This window comes from Siniperca chuatsi, linkage group LG19 (genome assembly GCF_020085105.1).
Source record: "Siniperca chuatsi isolate FFG_IHB_CAS linkage group LG19, ASM2008510v1, whole genome shotgun sequence".
Classification (NCBI taxonomy): Eukaryota; Metazoa; Chordata; class Actinopteri; order Centrarchiformes; family Sinipercidae; genus Siniperca; species Siniperca chuatsi.
Genome location: NC_058060.1, coordinates 18,649,991 through 18,675,901, shown reverse-complemented (window position 1 = coordinate 18,675,901; position 25,911 = coordinate 18,649,991). Strand labels below are relative to the sequence as shown.

The 25,911-nt window shown below is 40.0% G+C and overlaps 1 long non-coding RNA gene across 1 annotated transcript; it reads right to left on the bottom strand.

The window, feature by feature from the left end:
- Nucleotides 1-374: 374 nt before the first annotated feature.
- LOC122866332 lies at nt 375-25,911 on the bottom strand. The gene is made up of 2 exons (XR_006375674.1): nt 25,711-25,911; nt 375-1,372 (listed from the first exon to the last, which is right to left on the bottom strand). It is a non-coding gene; the product is annotated as an uncharacterized LOC122866332 (long non-coding RNA).

Genomic DNA, 25,911 nt, shown 5'->3' with positions numbered 1-25,911 from the left:
TACTCAGGTGAGTAAAACGCTATTATTACCCATAAAAACGATTGCCAAAACTATGAAAATAAGATCCAGTTGTAATAAAACAGACGTAAAACATTTTCAAAACTGCAATAACTGGAAATTCTGCAGGACAACACCTTATTCATAAAGCAATACCTGCGTGTTGTGGTTAGTATTTCATAATAAGTGCAGATACAGTGTCTTGTGTGGGTAAATGACCCTTGTGAGAAGTGTGAGGAGCTCGTGTACAGATTAAACGCTTTCACTCTCTGCAGCTGTAAACAGGAGGCAGTCATGCAGAACACCCAGGACCAGCTTCAGTGTAATGAGCACGCTTCACTCGCCTGTTGGACACTAAGAAAAACACACGCTTAGTAAACATCTGCCAGAGTGAAATATTTATTCAGAAAAGTGTGCAGCTTTTTCATAACATTCAAGTGTTAAGTGCCAGAACATACATACAACATGCACACAGAATATGCAAGTAAAAATGTGGCTTAAGAAACTATTGCAAAACAAATTCAATTCATCTTTCATCTCTTTGTCGTTTGACTTCATTTACACAATATCACAAATTCTCAATGTATTCTGGTCCAAAAGTCTCATGACCCCCGCAATTATATATTTGTCAAGATGTGAAAATTTGAGTAGACTTAGAATTTATAGTAGAATTTCTTTTTTCAAGAGCATGAAGATGGACTTTATAGAAATTACACCTTTACACCTATTCAATTTATGGTTTTATTAAAAGATATATTAAACAAATGTCAACATTAGTCTCAGAAGTCTCCTTCAACTCTTTCTGCATTTCAAGTGAGCCAGTTTGACATCCTGATCATTTAGAAACTGCAATCTATAATACAGAAAAGATCCTCTTTGACTCCTAAACTCACTATTAAGGCAAAAACTCAAACATCAAACAATATGAATGTTTCAGTCACCTGTTAAGGAGACTGAAAAGCCCTGAAAAGAGAACGTACTGCATGTGAAAGTGATCAGCACTGTCCCTTTAAGCAGACCAGCATGACAGTTGTAACACCAGGTACTTCCCAACCGCAACGCAGATCACCACAGGGGCCCATTCAGGGTGTATCTCACTTCACAAAGAAAGGGGGAAGTAGATGGTATTAAAAACCATACAGTATGTTTATGTGTGTATATATATATATATATATATATATATCTGTGTGTGTGTGTGTGTGTGTGTGTGTGTGTGTTTTTCCATTAAGACTCCTTAATGGAGTGAAACCGAATCCATCACTGACTGCTTCCACCTTTGCATCCTTCCCATTCAGATCAGTATCTTCAGTCGTCTATGAGTGCGACAGCTGCAGTAAAACTTGGGACTGCATGGGGGTCTGCAACACCACCCACCCTGCAAAACAAAGAAAAGAGAAAAAAGAACACATTTAAGTGCTGATATGACTAACTTTCGTTTCATAATGCAAGTAATCAAGAAAAAACTCTCCGCTCTGCAAATGAGCCACTCCTTTCATTATGAGTTAGGAGTGTATTAGTTGTACAGTTGCTGTGAAATTCATCTTTTTCCAACTTTAGAGTAAAAACACAATTGTACACATCTGATCAACAGGTTTAGAGTAAGAGAAGAGAGAAAGGGGAAAAAAATCATCTTGTTAGTCAAAGAAAGTGCCTTTTTTCACAGTATTGTTAAACTAGGACAGTGTATTTATTACTGGCAAACTGGGACAGCCATTCAAGTTATTCTAATGGGGCAAGTGAGTCCCCTTTCCATGTATCCCTCATAAATTTAGCCATCTAGCTAGATATTTCAACAAAGATTTACTTAAACTGCTTATATTTAGCTAGCTTGCAATGCTGCAAGGAGAATCGCCTCATTGAAGACGGGGAGGCATTCACTTGTACTGGCTGTATTGATGTGTAGACTAACCTACAAAAAGCAGAAATGAAATTTAGCTTGTGTGAAATGAATTAGCGTATAAGAAGAGAGTAGTCTAACCAACTCCTTTCACTTTCGGTGACTCATGTGATCTGATCACTGTTGCTCACAGAATGAAAAAGGCCAATTATTGCCTGACTTCTTTATTAAAAGCAATAGTTTGTTTTGCTGCCCCCAGAAATCAGTGATCTGTAGTACTAAACCACATTTGCTGTTACCAGCAGTAAGTAGGTGTTGCCAAATCAACCAGGACTGAAATCTGAAGGATTTCCACTTTAAAGTTGGAGAAAAAAAATCATCTTGTTTGGTACACCTAGCTAAAACTAATGCAACAGTCCTGCAATAAATCTAACCTTCATGAAGGTTACAATGGTCAGGTTTCGTTTTAGAGATGTGTTGATTCAACTTTATGGACATTTTGGAGGATGTAGTTTGTGTTGTGTTATATGAGCGGTGTTTCTAATATTTAACACCTTCATTGATACAAATGTGGTGGACAAAATATTAGAAATACCTCTCAGTAATACAATTTAACAGCACCACAAATTGCAGCATCCAAAATGACCATAAAGCTGAATCAACACCTTTCTAAAACAGTTTCAACAAAAACTGAACATTATAATCTTCATGAAGGGAGGATTTATTGCAGGACTGTTGTATTAGACTGGATCAGTTTTAGCTAAGTGCAGCTAATAATCAGAATCAGATTCTGAGTATTAATATCTGATATTAATAAACTGGCAACTCAGTGTTTATTCTGAGCTGGAACTGAGTTATACATTCAAAATCAAGACTGTTTTTTATGTCTGCATAGTCCCATCAAATGCAAATATTGTAAATGTCCTGCGTGTCATTTTAAACACGTTCCCCCAAAACTCAGCTTTACATCTTTGGTGTCTCCTAGAATTCAAGACTTGACAAGAGCTAAAGTTTTGTGGGTTTCAGAACAACGTTTGGTTACACAGCATAAGTTCCTAATGGCTCGCCCTCCTGTGAGGTTTAAAACATAATACATAAACAAAAACAACATAAAACAAGTGGCTCAGACACATAGTTGAACTGAATCTATGCTCATTTTAGCAGGCAACTGCTTTCAACTGGAATTTCTCTGTGACTGCTGAAGTCTTCCTCCACTTCCTGTCACTGCACCTAAAGCTGTTCTGTGTGTATGCCTGTTGGGGAAAGTCAGGAATGCGTGTATGCAAATCATGTCATATGTTGAATGTGTTGCGTCGCCTTCAGTTCAAACAACATGAGAGGATGCCACCTTGTAAAAAACTGTAATGTTATTTATTACGTGTCCTGAGAGGATGTTTGAGCAAAACAAGCTAATTTTGCATGAAGGAGTCTTTAAATACAATCCTAGAAATGTGTCACACACAGACACACACACAAGGAACAGGCTGTCACCGAAAATCAGGATTGAGAGCCATCTTGGCCATTAAAAAGCAGGGTTCGGTTGCTGATGTAAGCATTGGCAGGACGGCGACATCTCCAAAGTGCTCATACATTATTTTCTCTCCCCAAAATCCCACAAAATTTGGTGATAGAGTTGGTTTGGTGATAAAATGTGTAAAAATCAGATGAAAAAGTCAATAATTCTATGTGGAAAATCTGATTTTAACCATTTGTTGAGGGACTCTGGTGCAGAAACAGAAGCTCAAGTATGTTACCTCCCAATTCTGGGAGTGGTACTTGTCACAAAAGAAGCTAGTTTATTATTAACTTCAAATTTCCAAATGATCTGCTCCTTTAAAGAGGTACTAGCAGTGACTGAAGACTGTACTTCCATACTGTTAATGTTAATAACTTGTGAGAGACAGATTAAAAAAGAGAATTATCAAAACTGAAGCAAGAGAGGACAAGATACCCTGACTGTTAGTCCCAAGTATGGGTCAAGCTACAAAAACACTGGATCCTACATCTTCCATAATGAAAAATAAATGACGAATGAATGAATGTGTAAAATCTGTGTCCCTTATAATAAAAACAAAATCCAGGGATGTTCCAGTGAAAACCAATACAAACTGAAAATGATCATTCTTAAACTGTATAAAGTAGAGTAAAATAGTGCTTTGTGTCTTTTTACTGCTGATATATTTGCTGCTTTCATCACTGACCCATGTGCATTATAGGGGCATTATATGGTTCACACAGAGGTTGCCTTCTTGGGCAGCTGAGTGGATGTAAAAGCAGGGACCCAATGTGTCTGAGAAAATGTATTTCCAGGAGGCTGACAGAAAATTAAAAGAATGTGGGCGAGGTTGTAACCAATACGACCTGACTGGCACCGTGCCCGGCTGCCTCCTCACGTGATCTCGCCCTATTTGTGGAAGTTTGGTATCTGAGTGCTGCTGGCTAAAACTGGCATTGAGATGAAATCCGCTCATTGGCACTCAGTCACATGTACCTTTACAGTATGTAGCAGGTCTTATGGACAGGCAGCCGCTGCACACTCATATCTGAAGCTGATGATGTACTGCACTTTCATTTATGCACTACTGCTATTTATATATGATAAGCAACAACCAAACTAACTGCTGCTAACACACTGAGGTATGCTTGCTTGAGCTTGTATGACATTTACCACCATGACTTTGGTTCGCTGTGGGAAATCCCATTTCATCTGATGTTGATTAAACCAGATCAGTCACTTGATAACAGTGGCGCTCAGAGGGAAAGTCTCACCTACAATAGGTCACACAGGGATCTGATCTGGCTGGCTGCCGTTCATAAAAACTCTAATGCCATGATACCAGCAGTATTAGAAGCAACACATTAGGATGCAGGAGCAGAACAAAAATACAAAAAGTGAAAAAGGAACAATACCAAACAAAAGCTGTAAGTCTGGCTTCTCCCCAACTTCCCATCCTCCTTAAATAAAGCAATAAACTAACATCAGTAAGTCACAATTTCTGACTTGTCTGTCTACCACGCCTCTTTTCTACCAGTCCATTTTCATTGGTCACACATAGATATAAGTTATTTAGCAGAGTGATGAATGATGTTTGCTCAAGCCAATCAGGAGGCATATGTACATCCTATCATGAATTAAATAACTTACATAAGGAACAAAAGCCATTCAGTTGACAAAACAGTCTCATCACTAAGGTCCATTTAGTAAAAGATCTTTGTAAGCAGATGGAGTTTGCAGAGTTGTTCTAAAAGTCTAGATCCAGTTTTCTAATCTCAAGTTTTAAGCCAACCTTATTGGACTGCGGCCCCGTATTACAGGATGCTTGTTCATAAGGTGTGAGGACTTCGTCCAAAGAGTGATTTTACCTTTTCAGATGGCTTTACTTGAGAGAGTAGGTGAAACTGTACACTATTTTAATCTGTATTTTTATGCAGTATTATTTTTCTTGTTTCCCACTCCCCTGGATTGGGAACCACTGATTTACGCCAATATGGAATAGAAGTCCTTAAAGTCCTCATAAAAAAAAGCTGAAATTCAAACATTTAGAGCTCCAGGCCGCTACTAGACGATGTGGTGAGAGCTTTTTTGTCACCAACTGTTTCCAGGGTCAAGAATGAACTTCAAGACTCAATCTACATTAAGCTGTCTAAAAACAACTACATCTCTTCTTCTTCGTCCTCTTTTCAGTTGGCAGTTGAATAAAACTGCATCAGAACCAACATCTGGTAAGGAGTGAGACAGATGCAGTCCGGCTGACCAAATCAATATTTCATGGTTGACAAAATTAGCATAAATGCACATTAATGACAACAGTTGTGTGATTGGCTATAGCGACCTATAAAATGCATGATCACAGAGAAAGATCACAGAGATGATTGAAGTTGTCTTAACTTCACTGCCTCACAGCCCGTTACACCTCCGTTCAGTCTCCTCCTGCCCTTTGTGGTCACCATCACTGTGTTTTAGTCCAGCCGAATTCACCATATAGTTGTTCTCGCTTACATATTTTTCTGTTTCTGTTGTCACACAACTGAACGAGTATGAAATAGGAATTTAATCGCGGCCCATAAACACTACATGTTAACCAGCCATGTCATTCCCAAGCTGCTGCGCTGCTGTGATAAAATCCTTATATTTTTTAATTGCGATGACGTCTGACAAAGTCATTGTAAAGGTTAATGCTTTGGCCACTGTTTTGCTGTTTTAAGATTTATACAATCTGGAGGCCGTTTTGGAAAAGCTCAGTTTTGGGGGAAGAAAAATGCTATTTTAGTCTGGATGGAGGGATGAAATAGAGTGAAAAGGATGCTTTTACAAATTTAACCAGCTTAGCGTAGACGTACGCTAAGTCTCAAAAGCCATTCAGTAAAAGTTCTCCTTCACCCCAATAAATCCACTTCATTGGTTACTGGGTCATGGAGGATTGAGTGGGATATAAGATCTGCAATGAGCTGCTTCTAACTAGTTTATGAAAGCAAGGTCTGCCCCCTTTGAGTCACCAGTTACTAAACTCGTCGAACTCCAGTTGCTTCATATCTCCGCTGTAACGTGAACCAGCAGGAATGTGCAGCAGCGTCGATGCTAGCGGCGGCAGGCCAGCTGCTCCGACGATGATCTGCGACCCGTCTTTCATCGACAACAAGCTCATTACCCGAAAACCTCGGACTGACAAACCCGAGGGCAACAGTCAGCAGAACCAATCCTGGAGGGAGGTTGAAGGTCCGATGCAGCAGGGGAACCTCATCACTTAACGTGTGATGCTGAGTTCAGGGCCAGGCCTTCCTCAAGAGCTCCAGCCTCATTAGCAATCTGTATTTCAGAGATTTACCCACTGACATGCTGACCAACAGCTGCTCCAGAGGAAAGCCAGCAGGCAAGAGGAGCTGCTCAGTAATGGGGCACTTCCTAAAATCATCCATTTACAAAGCAGAGATTTCTCCTCATACTGAGACGCTGTTATCCAGCGGAAGTGTGTCTTTCTCTGCCAACCCAGAATTAAATTGGCACAGACTTCTCAGCTACTCTTTGTAATGAGTCAGCATTGTTTCTCTTCACACAGCTGCTAGTCTCATAAAAAAGTCAATTTTCTTTTGCCAAGGAGCACAAATATGAAAAACTGGGGATGTTTTAGTCCTCTTCCTGCCTCTCTCTGAGTCACATGAATAGATACAAATGAGACCACAAGGAGAAATGAATGCACCTTTTTATTTCTTTGAAAATCAGTTCAATCAGATAGAAACTAACAGCTGATGGAGGCGGCGTGTCAAATCAGGCTGCGATCAGGTTCAAGGTATAGAGTCCCCTCCTCAATGTCTTTTTACACGAGGAGCCAGTGAAGTCATCACAGCTGCTGCAGCTCTCCCATAGAGGCCGAGTGAAAGGTCGTCCCTCCAGCTGAGGGCCGTAAATCCAAGACGTAAAAGGGGAAAGACGTACGCTCCACTCAACAGGTGCAGGTTCAGAATGAATGCTAACCCATTTTTTTTCCCCTCTGTAGGAGCGAGGACAAAGAGGAGCGAGACAGGAGCATTCAGCCTGGAGAACTTACGATGCTTAAACGGCCGTAATTAAAACAATGAGAGTCCTTCATGAAACCTCTGCAAATTAAAGACGACGGACAGAAACTTGGCCTCATTTTGAAGCTATCATTTTTTTGTGAATGCAACATGTGAGGAATGTAAACAATCAGACACCTACATCTGACATTTTCCTCACACACACACACACACACACACACACACACAAGCTGAGATCTTAAGTGAAACTAGCTGAGATGAAAACCCTCTTCTTCATGTCAGTTTGCAGAGCGCTGCACTTCTCAACTTCCTCTTAATAAAAGATCTGTTACATGAGTTGTATCTAATGAAAGTGAAATAGTGGCCATGGTTGTATACTCCAGTACAGATTACAAGAGATGAATATTAATTTATAATTTCTTTCTAAATTATATTATACTACAGTTTGGATTCACGTTACAATGGAAAGAAATTATCCAAACTTCCACTGAAACTTCAGAAACAACCCCTTTAGCATAATTTACCTCTTCGCTGTATACTCATACACTCATATTCCCTAAAATATGGCTAAATACAAGACAATCCCAACTACCTCATCATACCTATGTGTGTGTTGGTTTGTGCACATTACACAGCTCACCTCTTGACCTTCCATTGGTCTAAACCGCTGTATCCTGGCTCAATGGGTTGTCTGACAAACTCACTTCCTAGTGTAGTTTTACTAATTGGCCCCAAGGCATGACCCTTCTTCAATCAAGTGACTTTCTCAAGTGACTTCTGTTCATGTCACATGGGATGGAGACATTTTTACAGATTTATGTCCTCCGAAGATGGCTGTGTTGTTGCAGAGTTGATTAGGTGAGGGTTATAAATACTGTGCATTGACAGTATAGGAGGGTCGATTAATCGATCAGTCTGCAACTATTTTGATAATCGATTAATCATTTGTAATTTTTCAAGCATAAATGCCAAATATTTGATAGATCCAGCTTCTCAAATGTGTTCAAATGTCTTATTTCAACCTGAATATCGCTGGACTGTTGATCAGAACGAAAAAGCAATATGAAGATATAACATATTTGACTGAATACAGACCAAATGATTAATCTAGGAAAATCAGCAGAATAATCGGTAATAATCAAAAATAATTGTTTGTTTCAGCCCTACAATATAGCACTATATTCATTGGTGGTAATTTGGGCTTAATTACATTAAACAAGGGACTTTAGGTGCACCTATTTGTTTGCTTTTTTAGTCACTTTCATATTATAAAGTGTGACATATCAGACGAGACGTGAACTCAAGTCAGAAACAGGTAATTACCTTACTCTGTGAAGGACAAACCTTTACACAGTCAGACTCTGGGTAACTTAGAGGTCACATTGGGTTAAACTATGGGTCATAATGCACAGTGTGCACTGTTTTTCTTACTTCCTCCAAAAATTATCTGTGAATCTGTGAAATTGTTATATGACACAGTAGAAATAGTTGGAAGAGGCATATGATTCGTGCTCACACACGGTGATATAAGAGTGACTGTTCTCAGTGGCATTCATGGAATTTCACCCTGTTTATTCTTCTTTCATCTTCACTTCCAGTCATTAGGAAACATCCCACACAAATCCAATAAATGAACAACTGGGCCTCACATTAGCATTGTGACGGGAGAGCGTTTATTTCCTGCTGTAAGAATGACACTATTCTCATTCTCAGAAAATCAGGCAAAGAATTTAATTTGGGTTTTTCCACTTCTTAGCTCCTAATTTGCTTCTAGCAGAAGCAGCGTAATGACGTAAAACTCCTAAGTCAGTTGCATTTTCAGGCCCAAAAGCAGTTTAATTTAGTAGAAACCTGAAATTTGCTTTTTAAAGACGAGTTCAAACTTTAAGAAATATTTGTGAGAACTTTCTTGTTCTTTGAAGTCAATCTCTTTTTCACTGACAGCTTTGACATTTTCCGTGATGTCAGTTCATCTGGTTGACCCAACTGAGAACCATCTGATGCTGTAGATAATGAAGATATATCTGATTTATCTAAATGTCACAATGGATTCCGTGTAGTTTTTGTGCCCAGAGGGCAGAAGTTGAACCCCTTCATGCTGAGGAAGAAACGGTAATGAAACAGAAATAGTCTAGGCATGTACTAATGTAGCACATGACAAATTAACTTCCAAAAGATTAAAAATCTTATTTACATTTCAATAAAAGGGGATAATTATGACTCTGCTTACACGAAATAAACATACCAAGGGGAAAAACATTATCTGTCATCATTTTCTGTGGGAGTTTTAAATGTATGAAGTCAAAGTGAGGAAGTCAAATTGCATCACATTAACTGTTCCTCCTTGCACTTTAAAAAGGGGTCATGACCTTGGACATTGGACACCAGTCTGTTTTCCAGCAACAATGACTGATGCCCAAAATGACCTCTTACCCATGACTTTTCAGCCTGCGTCCAGACCCTTGTAAGCCTTCCTCTTACACGTCCCAGAATGCCTGTCATTTTGAGGAATAACCAATAGCTAACCTAGCTTCACAAGATGGTGGAGTTTGAATTTGAGGCACATTAATCAACAACTGTGGCGGGAAACTCAAGGGACATGTGAAACTGGAAGCTTTGGTGTCCTACATAAAAGATGGGTTTGTGATTAATCGCTACCCCTTCACAATGTAGGTTTAGCTGTGAAGTTTCTTTATGGACATTTAATTCAGCCTCTTTTATCTGGGTTGCAGAAGTTGGAGCATGTCCCCCATTCATTTCTTCGGCCACCTTTGAACTCTCTCAAACATGGAAGGCTAAATATTTACACGTCGGCCCTTGCTTGTTTAATGTTAAAGGCACACTCACACAGCAGAGTAAATGAATGAAAAAAAACTTTAGACAAAACACCTCCAGCGGCTGATGAGTACCAGGCCACTTTACAGCGCCGGTCCCACAGGTTCAACCTCCTTTTCAGGGCATGGGAGACAGTGACCCAGGGGTCTGCTCGGGGGCTCAGCGGAGAAGCACAGCCCTGCTGACACTGCTGTCTCTGTGAAAAGAAGCGATCTGTGCATTTAGAGTTGGCTCAGGCCCAAAGAGATTAAACGGAGGTGGGCTGGAATACCATGTGAGGGCATTACGGACAAAGACAACAAGCCATCCGATCAGCTGCGAGCATACCATTCATGATCACAAAAGAATGAGGTGTACAAAGGCATGTTCTAGCAGGTTTTTTTTATTTTTTTTTTATTTGTCTTAATTGACCAGTTTCATTCTAAACCCCTCCCCCGAACAGTGATTGTCCAATCGTAGCTTAGCAACTGTAACTAAGCTTTGGATTTCTTTGCACGACGAAGCGGTGTGCATGGAGCTGTAGTAAGAGTGGCACTGATGTATATAAAGAGTCAATTAATCCTGCCACCTGTATATACTGAATGCCAAATGGTGTGTCAGAAGTATAAATCTGTAGGATTTTAAGCTTTAAGCTGCTTCCTTCTGTAGTAGTGCAACCAAAACTGCCCCAGTGACATTTTTCAGCCGGATCACCTGGCAGTATAAACCCTTGCTGAGCCAAAAAGGGGTGGGAGGACAGTTTTGGTGATACTTAATGTGTGCTGCAGGAAAAAAAAAAAAGGCAGGACTGAAAAACCGAAGGCAAGTGAGCAGGGAAAGAGCTGCGAGAGCAGGATCGACTCCACTCGCTTACTCTTAATCCTTAATCAGTTTACATTTGAAGATCTAGCGTATTCTCCCAAATGAAGCATCTGTTTTACTCCCCACTAAGTAGGAAAAGTGCCTGGGTGAGTCAGAGGAGCGAGAGTTCAACTTTCAGGGAAAATAATCAGAGGAAGAAAGCACTTACTAATTGTGATCTGCTGTCAGGGTTTTGCTAAATCTGTTACAAATGCTTTGGACACAGCCTTGTTTCAATGTAAGGACCAGTTATAATATTCTGCGGTCAAAACCCCCACGTGTAATGGCATGCATTATATAGCCCATACTATAAATGCTTCATGTAATGTTAGAGTGAATCCAAGCAATATCACGCTTGGGGGCAGCAATCTAATCTGTGGTGAATCAGCAGCAACTGAAAAAGTTCCATCCTGCTTCTCCCTGATAGTGAAAAGAACAACAGCCATCAGCAGGAAGAGGAAACAATGTTCAATGTCACCACAGAGGAGAGAGTAGGATAAGACATGTTCAATTCTCCAAAATCTGAGGGTTAAACAAAAGGATTCAATTTGTACATTTGTAACAATTAATGGGGAGTTTCAAAACTGTCTCCTTGATCCAAGATGTAGAATTCATCATGAATCTCAGACAAACAAAGACAATCTGCTGTGTGAATGAAAAGCTCATGAGACACGGGAGAGGCACAGACGCTTCTGGGACGAGGCATGTTTTCAGTCTGGTGCTGCATTTGTCTCATTTGGCAGAACCTGAAGATTAGATTTACAAGTACAAGTGCTTAATTTTATTCAGACAAGAAAAAAAAAAACATCCTGGCACAAAAACCAAAAAATGTTTAATTGGCTGTTTTACTTCTACTTTGACAGTGTTTGGATCAACCACATGCTACTCTCTCCAACTAAGAATTTCTTGACCATTAGCTGTTAGAGAGGTATCAGTCAATAGATTAAATATATTATATTTACATATGGTGGAAAGGGCTGAAAGGTAGCAGAGCTGCAAATGTTTGAAAATGTTCTTGTTTCAGCTTCTAAAATGTGCATATTTACTGGCTTTCTTAGATTTCTGTGATATTAAACCAAATGTCTTTAGGTTTTGGACTGTTGGTTGGACAAAACAAACAATTTGAATACATCAACTTCAGCTTTTGGACATTTTGATGGACATTTTATTTACTTTTACTTTTCGGACATTTCATTGACCAAACAATCAATCGATCAATTGAGAGAGATTACTTCATTATCAATTAATTAAGGATGCACCGATCCAACTTTTCCTCTTCCCAACACCAATTAAGATACCTCAACTTAAGGTATCATCTGCCCACACTGAGTACTGATCCAATACTCTCTTTTTCCCCAAATTTAAAAGCTGTATACAATTTAAAACATCACTGTGTGGAACATTTTCATGTAAGGCAACATGAGGCCAGGGCGCTAAAAACGGAATTACTATGACTGAATGAATGAACTAATTGTGGAAACACTGAATTCAATTAATTATTATTATTATTATTATTATTACCTTGATGACGAAACTCCATTTAATGTTGATCAGTCACATCACGGTCAATACCAATCCTGCATACTGAATCGCCATTTACCAACAATTAACTTGGATTCATCATTTAGTCCATACAATGTAAGAAAATAGCCAAAAATCACAAATTCCCAGAGCCAAAGTGCCCAACAGTCCAACCAACAGTCCAAACCCCAAAGATAATCAATTCACAATGATATAAAAACGAAAAAACGAGAAAAGAAGAAAATCTTCGCAAAACTGTAACAGCAAATATATATGCTAAATCCTGCACAGTTTAAGTGAGACACAGTCCCCATATATGTCCAGGTTATAATGATCTGGATTAGTGTTGCTTGTTATACTGCAGAAAATCTGCACTAAAGCACCATGAATATAACTTCTGCACAAACATACACGCAACTAACATCTGAATGCCTGAGTAACTACACACCACATGAAAATCCTACAGGATGGCACCACTAGATCTGTCATTCTGCCAGAGCGACATCCTCCTGCAGAGTGAGGACAAAAATGGAAGAAGGAACGCTTTAACAACCTGCAGTCTGCACCTGACAACACCAGGAGTAATGAGCTGTTGGTTTTAGAGTATCTGGTAACTTTGTGAAGGTGGACGAGTCACAGAGGTCACCTGTAGGTCAGGTGGCTGAGCTCAAGACCCTGTTCACTGATTAAGATGAAGGATGCTGAGCGCATAAGGCAGGGGAGGTGCAAACGAGCCGGGGGCCCCGGGGGTCCCATCTGTTGTGGGCAAATAATCGGGGGCTTCAGTGAATGGGAAAACAGCCCTGCTATTCCCCTGCAAGGCCCAGCAGACAGCTCCATTAATCAGGACCAGGATGAGCCTGCTGGGCTTGCAGTGACAAGTCAGTAGCGGCACAAACTCTCCTCCTCCTCCTCACACTGGATCTCCATTAGAGGCAGGAGGTGTCAGCTGGCTGCAGCTTCTGTTCCTCTGTTGTCAACATCGATGTTTTCATACCTGTCCTCCAAAAATAACTGAAAAAAGTGACACAGGAGGAGCAGGGAAATGATTTACGAACTGCTGTTAATGCCACCAATAAATAAACATTTGTTTTGTCTGCAAGACAAAACTGAGGGGTCAGGAGATCATTAAGAGGAGAAGAACAAGACACAAAACATTCCTGCTACACAAAGTTATGTTTATTTTTTTAACTTTCCTCTAATGTTTTGACATTTTTCTAGTGAATCACCAGACAATTGAACCTCTTCAGGTGTCTAAAAACAAAATAAAGCTGCTTGAACTGGTTGCAACCAGTGATGAAGGTTTGCAAGTAGACACCGTTTCATTTTAAAGGGGTCACAAGTAAAAAAAGGTTGGTAGAGGATGAGGGGCCAGACAAAAATAACCTAGCTAGTAACGTAAATTAGAGATACAGTACTTAAGCTACAACTAATGAATATTTTCATCATTGAATAGTCTGTAAATGATTATCATTTATTTATTATTATTAATATTATATTGTCTCAATTGATCGATTAGTCTACAGAATGTCAGAAAAAAACCAGTATAATTTCCCACAGCCTAATGTCTTCAAATGTCTTACTTTGTTTATAATGATAAGGTTGAGGTATATGGCCTTTCAGATATATCCAATAATAAATAGACGGGAGAATTGACCACATACGTAACAAAATGTCACCTGGCATTTATCTTGGTCAGCAAAAATGTCCCCACAAGTTGCTTTTTGTAATGCAGCGCTACTTTCGTTGTGAACGTGGCCTTAGCCCCAATTGGCAGACACGTCTCCTGCACCTCTAGCAGTAAGATAAGACGTGTCCCCTCAGCCCGGCTTCAGAGAGAGGGGGGGTGGAGCTCGGGAGGGGAGGGGGGGTTGCGGGCAGAGACAGTGGAAAGGAAGATGGAGGAGCACTTTAATAGTATGATTCAGCAGAGGTATCAATTCCCACAGATGGCGAGCTGGCTCCTATTGACTTACATAGGAGGGGAGTAAAGAGGCAATCAAAACCACCCCTGGGACAGACAGTCAGCACATCAAAAGGGAGCGGGATCAGCCCAAGGCTCTCCATGAGGAAGAACGAAGGCTGAGCTCTGTGAAGTGCGAGGTGAATCCACTATAAATCGCCCCAAAATCGAATCAATCTAGTGACTTCATTTGAAGGCAATGCATAAAACCTTTAAATGTCACTGTAAACACAAACCTCTATATCGTACTCTCGCCTCTATCTTAATGGATCTTTCCTGTCATGAGAAGATATATTACTCTGACTGGTATATTGTGGGTCATCTTGCAGACTCCTGAATTTGATCACTAAGGTTCCCTCAACTCTTTTACCGTCTGCTTCTATTCATCCAGACAGACAAGGAGATCCTGAGTGACAACCCAAGGCTGTCTGAACGAGGACCAGGCTGTATTTAGTGAAGACCAGATCTTTCCCCTTTCCCACCAGCCTGCTCTAAATAACACAACAAGAGGAGAAGACAGAGGAATGGTGAGAAAGCCGTTTCCACCTAAAGATGGAACAACCTGGCACAGCAACACAATGAACTCACCTCTCCACTAAAAGTCTCGCTCCAGGAGTAAAACTACATTAACCTTTTGCAGGTACCTTTAATCAGCCTGATGAATTCTGCCAGACAGACGGCAGCCTGACCTCCAACCCCTGATGAGTGATGGAGAGAGTTGGCACTGACAAGACACTTAATATTTCATTAACGGTGCTTTAATGATCATTAAACTGCATTGTGAACTCCGCTGGCAACATGTGATCCTGTGTTGTACTGTCTGCTTCTCTTTGTAATAAATAAGCATGAATTAGACTAATTACAGCCAAAAAAAAAAAAAAGAACTGGCAAATATAGCTCTTTTCAGACATGCACTTCCTTACGTAAATGTATTGGCAACTTTAACCTGAATAAGATTCCACGTAGAGATGGAAATCTGACAAGGTCGTGGTAAATCTCACACTTCTGCTCAAGTTTGGACTGAATGCTGTTAAATTAATGTAAAGGCTGCGGCAACACAATTTAATTTCTTGTGCGTTACGAAAATAAAGTCAGTTTAATAAACCACACAATTCTGTGAATGAGCTTTAAGTTGTGTAAGACATTCTTCCCATGTTGGATAAGTCTATAAAAATGTGTTTTCGTTAATTTTTTCTCATGTAGCATAAGAGGGAAATAAAGCAACTTTTCTGCTTGATGCCAACTGCTTACAGTATGAATATCCCGCAAAATGCTTTATATAAGCATGTAAGCAAATAGGGTTTGAATGAAACAACTACAACAGGCAAAAGTTTTTTACTATGTTTAGAAACTGTTGGGTTTGAAGGTTAATAGGCAGCAGAGATTTTGTTTTGCCCTAAAAATCAGTAGCAAGTGAAATATCTGTCTCACTGCCGTCGTTTTTAGTCAACATAAAAGCTGCAAAAGTAGTTGCAGTTAATGTTTTTCATGTTGGTACAAGAAATGTGCAGATTTACGAGCTATTATATCTCTAAGTTGACTAACAACAACCTGTACAGCTGCACCAATCTCCTCACTTGTTGCAGTTTTCGTGGCAATTCCTGTCACTTTTCTTTTTTTGGCTCTGATAACGTCCCAATCCTTAATCTAACCTACAAAGCTCTGATTGGCTTGGTTGTTGGACAATGGCACTGCATCAAAACACACAGCTTCCACATTGTTTTCTCAGGAGGTACACTTGCAAAGGTCTGAGGCAAAAAGACACAGGATCATACAGCAAAACCGTTGAACCTGGCTCATTTTTTACTGCAGTGCAGCGTAATGTGGCAATACACCATAATTTTCCAGAGTTATCACGGAGCAACCAGGGAAACAACTGTCACTGAGCACCAGACCACAAATGTGGGCAGCAATGGTGGCAGTACTCAGCTCTTTCACTTAAGTAAGAGCAGCAATACCACAATGTAGAAATGTTATAAGGAAAAGCTCTGCATTCAGAGGCCCACTGTGATTCCCAACATTTTTTGTTTGTGACCCCTTAATACAAACCTGTGTCAGCTTGTGATCCTTCATCACAGAGTGTATGTCTTGGAGTTGTGAGCAGTTCAGCTGATTTCCTTGTCCCAGACTGTTTCATATAAATGATTTATATAGGCTTAAAGAGGTAAAACAGGTACAGTATTTCACAAAAAAAGCAGAGATGATAGAAAACAGAAAAATGAATGTAATTTTGTGTAGGAAAAGTTACTTTTTTCTTATTTTCTGCCCTGGTAACCATCTCATGACCCCTCAGATTCAGCCCAAGTTGGGGAACCACTGGGGAAGAGCAATAACAGAACCTTTGTTTGAAAGCCAAAAAGCCACCAACGTTACAGATTCCATGTGTGAAAATGGTTCATGTGGCAATACTGGTAACACATAACAGATTACTCATTGTATTTGCATAGAGCTGGCAGGCATAAGCATCACTGCAACGCATGTGGGCTTTACCTTTCACTGCTGCTACGTGCAAACAAAAGGTGTCAATCCGTCTCGCGCTCCTCCTCTGCTCTGTCAGCTCAACAACGGAATTTTAAAACCCGCTTATTAAACATGTGGGTTCCCTTTCAAACTCAAGTCCTTTCACTAGCACAGCCGCAGGACACATAAACACAGTATGTAGGTCAGTCAAACAGTTTGTGTCTGCGCTCTCCCTCCCCGCCTGAGGTGAACTGACAGCAAAATCAAACACATCATTTGCCAAGTGTGACTCATCTCACCCAGAGAACCTGGGAAGTGAAAAAGGGTTTGCCTCCTCCTTCAGGTTGCCCTTCATGCTTCCGTTTTGGTGTGAATGTTTGTGTGAGAATGGCCCCATGTACCAAACAACGCCACAGTTTGCGCCCACATCTACCTGTCGGGCTCCACAGGCTGACTGTTTGACAGCAGCTGAGGATCACGTTTCCTCTCTCTAATGATTGATGTTTAACTCCGACCTCCTGTGTGTATATAGCAGTATGTCATTTGGTGGCGTAAACTGTGGCGGGCTACTTGCAGTGAGCAGAGAAAGCAGAAGGCAAGAGATGTCATGGGATGGCATTATACAGATAAAACACATGGCATGTATAATTTTCCATTTAATATAATTGAACAGCCATAAAAAGTGGCGCCATGAGTCTGTATATTGCACTTAGTATAAGTGTGACGAAGCTTCAATGGAGCTCTGGAGCAGGAACAGAATATTTGGGACAATGTCATCCAGAGTGGGAAAATAACTTTAAAGCGACTTAAAAAGGAAACTGGAGGGAATTTGTCTGGGGTTCAAGAGGTTAATGATGAAGTCCTTTCAATCCTTTTCTTTAAAACACATAAATATCAGTCGGTGCATTTGAAAGCAGCGCCTGCAGAGGTGTCTTTGTAGGCAGAGTGGAGGGCTAAAGCTTAAACAAATTGAAAGTTTTTAAAGATACACACATGATGTAGACTAATTATTGCGAGCTACCTAATTTTTCCACAGCAAAGACAGATGACAGATATTTTTATTTGATGATATTTGACTGTGTTCTCTCAATACAGACAGATGCAGATAAGCAGCTAAGTTTATTTTAGCCACAAAAAAACCCCATTAAAATCTGACAAAGTTTTAACAGAATTGTTGGTGTTTGTTGGGCAGCTTTACTTAGGCACAGCGGTGCTTTGAGCTAAATGCTAACATCAGCATGCTACATCATGTCCACGCGCCTAAACGACAGAATAGGTCGATTGTCAATGACTCCCAAAACAGCATATACGACCATTCCCCAAAACGACATATATGACCATTGGAAAGTACCAGCGACGCTTAAGTACGTTACGTGATGTTAAACACGTGAATAATGTTCACGTCACAGTTTGGGTAGGTTAGGCAACAAAACTACTTGGTTAGGTTTAGGAAAAGATCGTGGTTTGGGTTAAAATAAGTTACGCGACGTGACTACGCAAGTCACCTACGTAATATTTTTTAACTAAAAAACTTAAATTAGTCAGCATTGACTTGGTTTCACACAGGACACAAACCCCGGTCTCCTGGGTGAAAGTTCTGTGTTTGTTTGACCTATTCACCACCCCACCTTCCTCCTAATGCGTATTTTGTCCCTCTTTATCCTACGCCACCTGACTTCCTCCTTAGCTCCCGTCATAATTAGTATAGGCCTCTAGAGGTCGGGGCCTAACAATAAAAATAAATATGGGTCGTAATAAGCTGCTTGCTGCATGCTAACATGCTCACAGTGACAACGCTAACATGCTGATGTTTCACAGGTATAATGTTTACCATGTTCAACATCTTATGTTAGTATGCTACCATAGCACTAAACACAAAGTACAGCTGAGGCTGAATTTCACTAGTTCTGCAGGTATTTGGTCATAAGCTGTACTATTAGACAAATACTACAGTTGGGGGACATAAATGTTTATATCAAAGTTCATGTCAATCCATCCAATAGATGTGGAAACGTTTAACTGTGAACAACAAATGTCAATCTGCTGGTGGTGCCAGAGGAAAAGTCAGGGCAGAACAACATGAGCAGTCCCTCAACTCATTTTTGGCACTTATCTTTACAGATGTAGCATGAATACTTTTAATAGAAAAAGTGACTGTGACGATATTAGGATAATTTTCTAGTCATATATTCAGTTTTAAAACTACAGGAACATCGAGTTCTGTCCGGATGCATCAGATGACATCAGTTTCATTCACTTGTATGGAGCAACTCAAGGCTGGACACCAGTGTGACTGACTGAAATATTGGGTCTGCACTTCCTTTTTCTGGGGGGAGATGTTCAGGTGCACGGACACTGATTGGTCAGTCCTTGGATAGTTTCTCTTTAACATGTACACCCTTTTACTCTTGCTGTACACTGTCTCTTTAAACTCAACACTACTACTTTGCAACATGGCAACAGACACAGCCTCTCATGTTTAGCCTCAAAATGAAAATGGTATTTTCGAGTCACCTGTTTGTAGCCAGTGCCATCAATCAAAACTATGACGCCAAGCCAGTCCATCATAAGGAATGCATTAACACAGGAGTCAAAATGGTTTGTCCATACAACTAATGATTATTCTTATTTATTAATGATTTAGTGTATAAAATGTCAGAGAATAGTGAATAATTCCCTTCAAAACTTTCCCAGAGCACAAGGTGACATCTTCAAATTGCTTGTTCTGTCTAAAAAGTCTAAAACCAAAAGATTTTCTTCATACAATGATGTGAAAAAAGAGAAAAGCAGGAAATCCTCACATTTAAGAAGCTGTAACCTGCAAATATTTGTCACTTTGGCTTGATAAGTTACAATAATCATCAAATGGTTGTTGATTAAATTTCTGTCGAGTGACTAATTCATCCACCAATCATTTCAGCTATAAACATCTCAGCTATGTCCTACTGTTGCGTACCAAGATGATCTAACAGGAACATACAATTTCACACACGTGACAGATTCCTTGCTTTATATACATATGCCAATCTGTCATGTGACAAACTAAAAATGGTCATCATGGGAATAAAGTCAGTTACAGCTAAATACCAAAGATAATTACGTCACAATTTGAATTTCCCTCAATATACAACTGTATCTCCTGTCTGTAGAGCCAGTACACTGCAACATTCCTCTACTCTGCCAAGACTTGGCTTCAAAAACCTGCCCTCTTCTTGGCCTCCTGTGTGGAGGTCTGCACACACCACACTGAGGGGAAACTCCTGTGGGAGAATTAGCTCTAATTCAGCTTGCACGTCCTGCTTTGATGAGGATCGTCGTTACAATAAAGCACATGACAATGCTCTATGCACTAACGTCCCCTGCATGGAAATAGAAAAAAAAGGGCTGACCAGCTACAGTATTCAGCAGCTTTTTTCCCCCCATCAGTGCTCCATCTGAATGCGGATGGACCAGCTGCTTGAAAAGTTGGTATGTGACAAAAAAAGGCTTGTCAGAAAGACTTTCTATGAGGTTACGGTGGTTGAAAGTGAACGCTACACCTTTGAGAGGGAGGGTAATATGCAGTGGTGTTACAGTATGCTGGTAATCTTGCAGAAAACATTGAAATGTAAACATATTTCCAAATCTTGGTTTCTTTCCTTTCTTTATCAAATTGTATATTTTAAAAGCATATGAGGTTAGCCAATGACATCATTCACCAGAGGGACCAGCACTGTTACACAACAGCCAGACATTGCTGTGAGCGCCCCACAGCCCTGCTCCAAATGGTCTCTCCATACAGTACATTAGTCTACTTACTTATTTATTAAATCTGAAAAATTTATATTTAAGTTGGCTACTGATCTCTAGTATATTATTTGCAAGCAACAGTGAAGTTATGAAAAAGATGTTGACTAATCCATACCACCTACAAGGTAAAAATGTGATGATTTGTAGCCTTAACTTGCTTTTAACACAATTAGGAAGGGTACTGATATGGAATCTGAATCAGATTCAGCTTTGCTGGCAAAGTATGTGTACACATACAGTACAAGGAATTTGACTCTGGTTTTAAGTTGCTCTCAATGTACTTACACACAATTTACAGGAAAATAGAAACAGACATACAGGTAAAACAAGGACAACAAAGCTGAACAAAGATAGGTCAAACTAAACATAGAACAAGTATGTACATACAAATAGGTGACAAAAAAAAAAATATATATATATAAAATATTGCAATACATACAATGTCTATATACAAGTCAAGTGTTTCTGTAAATTGTAAACAAATACAAATAGTGCAAAGGAATAAATATTGAATGGATGGTTATGTACAGTATATGCATGTCTGTATGTCTATATACAATTGAGAATGACTTCCGGATGGGAGCCGAAACGTCTTGATTCTGAAAACAGTGTCCAGATGACTACGACTGAAACCTTTTCTACGACAGAACACTCCTGGACGAATGAGGGACTACACCGTCTCATGTCTATATACAGTATATACAGTGTGCAGGATTTATATTTGACAATGATAAATGAGACCCTCTTACTTACAAACTAAAATACATTTTTGCTAAGAATCAGTATATATATCTCCTTGGTGTTTCTTTTGACTTGTGTGTTTATTTGGTCAAAACTGTAATTACGAAAACAGAAATGCAAGTTTTATTTAATTTTCTGTAGTGATCCAGTAGGCGACTTGAGTCGGGATGCCATCCCCCCTGTTAACCTGCTCAAAAGATGCTCTGTGATTTTTCTCGTAGTGGCGCTTCTATATTTCCGTTTCACATTTTTAATAAATCGCCACAGTCTCTGAATATATGAGACATACTGGTTTTAAACTGCTTTTGGGAAGATTCAACATGTAAGAGTCTGTCCATTCTGGATTAAAAGCTCTGTTCCCGCTGTCTACTTTTCTCTTTTTAGAGCACGCCATGTAAAATTATTTCTCCGACTCGTCTTGTCTCTACTCTCCCTGTATGTGTGTGTCTCACTGACTTAAGTGACAATGCTTATCGGATTATCAGAATGCACAGATTTGATTGGCTGAGTAGTATAGCGTGAGATGATTTACAACGCAATTGGTCTGTGAGTTTCCTGGGCCGATAAACCAGTGCCGTAAAGGCTAGAAAAGCTGAATCGCTCCTGCAGAATTGAGTAATTCTCAATAATTTATCGATATTCTCTACAGTAGACCCCCCGTCAGCACTCTGTATGTTACCCTGTGACTCAGAACGTTACTGTGTGTCTTGATTTAAATCAAGTTCACAGTGCTGAGATTACAGGACTACCCATTGCTGTGGGTTTTCACAGTCTGGTCATTTGCTGTCACCACGACTGAACCCACGAAAGAGAGAAAGCTAACGCTAGCTAGACCCTCCTCATTTCTATGATCTGGAGCGAACACAGCACTGAGTGTGAACGCTGTCAATGACAAAGCGGGTGTAAAGAAAAGTAACGTTTAGCAGGGAATCAGTGCTAACATTAGCCAGCTAGGCTAACTACCTCCCACTCTCCAAGCGGAAGCTAGTTAGCGTAGCATGATGGGTCCTCCCAAATGTTGAATGATGTAAAAGGGACAGATATCTGAAATCACTAACGGTACATAATCAGCATTATGTGTGCTTTTATCAACATTTTTACACTACACAGCGCTATGACATGCCGCAGTCGCTAGGGCACCACAGAACTTGATAGTGTGTCTCCTAGCAACGCCGGATCTCAAATGTTAGTCAACGGTTGCCATGGGAAATCACCACCCAGAGGTCTGAAACTACATGCTAATTCCACACATACTGTATGTCCAAAAAAGGTTGTAACCTCTTTTGAAAAACATAAAAATATGCACAATAGCTGCAGTATCATCATGGTTTATATTTCCTTACACACACAAAAAAAGAGAATTAAAATTGTTGACGTTAAGTATGCGGTGGTGTTACATCCAAAGAGCACACGTCTCACATTCCTCAGCAACATATTCCTAAATACTCTCATGTGGTAAAATGAAAACACTGTGCAGGCAAGAATCTGACAGCCAAACACAGGTCGTCACCGCCAATTAAAACACACTGACGGCTCAGAGACAGAAACAGAGCATGCATATGAGGCAGCGCATTCTCAAAGAGGAAAGTGATGTCATTTGATAATAATGATGCTGTAAAATGAGACACAGCCAGAGAGAAAAGTCTAGCTGGCGAGTGGCTACAGCTCTGACTTCAGGAGTATGAACTGCTTTAATCTATTCTAGCTTCCAGCTCTGAAAAACACACATTACATAACAGCAGACATCCAATGTATTCCTGGGCCTCCTAAGTATCTGAGAAGTATGTGTGGAGCCGTTGTGGCGAGGCAGTGAAGTTTGGCTCGGTGTAGGTTTGCCTGGAAAACACACAGATCTCTAAGATACACTCTACCGTACACAACATTTACTGCAAAGTACAAGTACAACAACGTCTCACAAGACTCCAAGTATCAGACAAGTCGAGAGCTGATGTAATCATAGCAAAGTAGAAAATATAAATTCTCTTCCTTAGTCGAGGAATAGAAAATATCTACATATGTGAGTCCACTGTATTCATCAATATTTAATTTTTTTACATGAAATAAGTATAACATTTAGACCCCAAACTGGCTCTTCTCAAAAATGTATCTGCTTTGATAATAGGTTGATCATCTTTTATTAAGCAAAAAAGCCAAATATTTGCTGTTTCCAGCTTCTCAGATGTGAGGATTTGCTTCTTTTCTTAGCTTTACGTCACTATAGATTGAATATCTTTGTGTTTTGGACTGTTGGTCAGACAAAACAAGACCTTTGACAACGTCATCTTGAGCTCCTGGAACTTGTGATGGTCCTTTTTTAACTACTTTCTGACATTTTATAGACTAAATGATAAGTAAAATTCATCACCAGATTAATGGATGATGAAAACAAATGAAAACAGTCGTTAGTTTCAGCCTAGCGCCAGTGTGTGTTGCTCATGTATTCGCATTAGCGTCACATTTGAGTCCTAGTTAAACATCTGTTTATCATAAAGATAAATAAGAGGTGGTGTTTAAATCTGGATAAAACCCATCCAACCATGTGGATGAAAAAAGATTACTGCTCGATATAAAAGAAAGACTAACCTGTTTCCCAATCCAAACAAACATGGTAGCAGGTGGCTACCTGGATAGGAAACAGAGCAGCATCTTGGGAAACAAGTTAATCTTTTTTATCATGCAGCAGACAAACATTTTTTTCATCCATATGGTTAGACGAGTGTGTGATGATTCTGGAAATACCTTCAAGCGTTGTTTAACGACCTTCTAAATTTGTATCTATGCTTATTTATCTTAATCTCGGTCACTCGAATGCAACACTGATAGAGGCACAAACTGGGGCTCGTTTCAGCCCTACTTACCTCTTCATCAGGTACAGCAGAATAGTTGTTCTTCTACCTGACGCTGAGCCAGTTTGGACTTGAAAAGTTGTACATGATTCATGTAATTAAGTATGAAATATTAACAGGAGCAGCTGACAGTGTTGTGAAACTTTTGACATAGATAATCTATGGCAAGCACTTGAAATACTGTGGGTCATTTTGCATAAAAAGAAAGGCTCTCCGCATGCTGTTGATGATAACATCACCCAGTGAGCATGATTTTTGTAGGTCATGTGCAGGTAAAAAGACATTTAGACATCAGGGTTAAAACTGGTTAACGTCAGTATAGCAGGTCCCAACTACACAGTGAAATGTAGCCACAGAATTTGTAACCAAAAACATTCACTTTTCACCCAAACTGAGCCCAGTTTTAACCTAACATGCCTCTCTGTAGAAGTATTTTGACTTGCAAATGACCAAACCATACTTACTGGGTTATGATCCTACATTTCTTTTGCCAAAATTACATCAGAGCACCTTCTCCACGCAGGGATTCAGTGTTTTCCTGGACAAAACTTCAGCAGGGTGGATGCATGTTGTCATGGAGGCTTGAATCCAGGTTAGCCAGTTACAGCCCACCGTCCTGCCCACAATGAATCCCCACTAACCCCATCTTTTGTGGTCGTCCCATGTACCTCATGTCTCAGACATGCTGCTCCACCATCTCAGCTTAACGGCTTTTATGTGCACTCACAGGCCAGGAAAATAACATAAAAATATAGTATAGTTTAGTTCTTTTGTTGCACATAAACAAGCTCCATGCAAGCTAATGCATAAAATAGGGACCCTGAGCAGTACCTGATGCTATCACATATGCCCTTCTTCATCTTTTGTTATGATCCAAACCACTGTACTATCACACTGACAGCAGAGAGAAAACCATGCCTGAAGCAGCACTAGACTCTGTGGTCCATGGAGACAAAAGGCTTGGAAAGTATACATGGTGAGTTTGAATATAGAGCATAAAGTAGGCATCTCATCAGTGTGATCAGCTGAAACAACAAAAGACTAACAGCACGTGCGCTATAAACATATGCAGCTCTAAACTCTGCAGTATTAACAGGAGCTGGACAGACAATGGAGAAGCCAGACGAGAATCACACTTTGTCCCGAGAACAATAGTTTGAACAGGTTGTATCACGAGAGGTTTCATATTCACATCAGATTAAACCTCTGCAAAGTCGTTGTTCTTTAAATTAAGTTTTCATTAGACCGATTGCAATATAAAGAGATTTTACTTTCCAGTATCATCAGGCCTGTTAATCAGTGTAATTGAAGAATTTGTTAAAAAATGATGAATGCAATCGATAGCAGACATTATAAAGAGCTCTTACCGCGCTGTTCAGCCTGTTTTCGTTGCTGCTTTATTGCTTTTATATTCCTTTTTTTCTGATGATCAGTCGCGCGTCTCACAGACACAAATCTCGACCTCACTTCCATGTGCTCGCGACCAGGACCACGCGCTCAGGGGAGAGCTCAGGATACGGCGCGTGACGTCACGGCGAGGCTGGAAAGCCGGTCGAAAAATCGGTGCA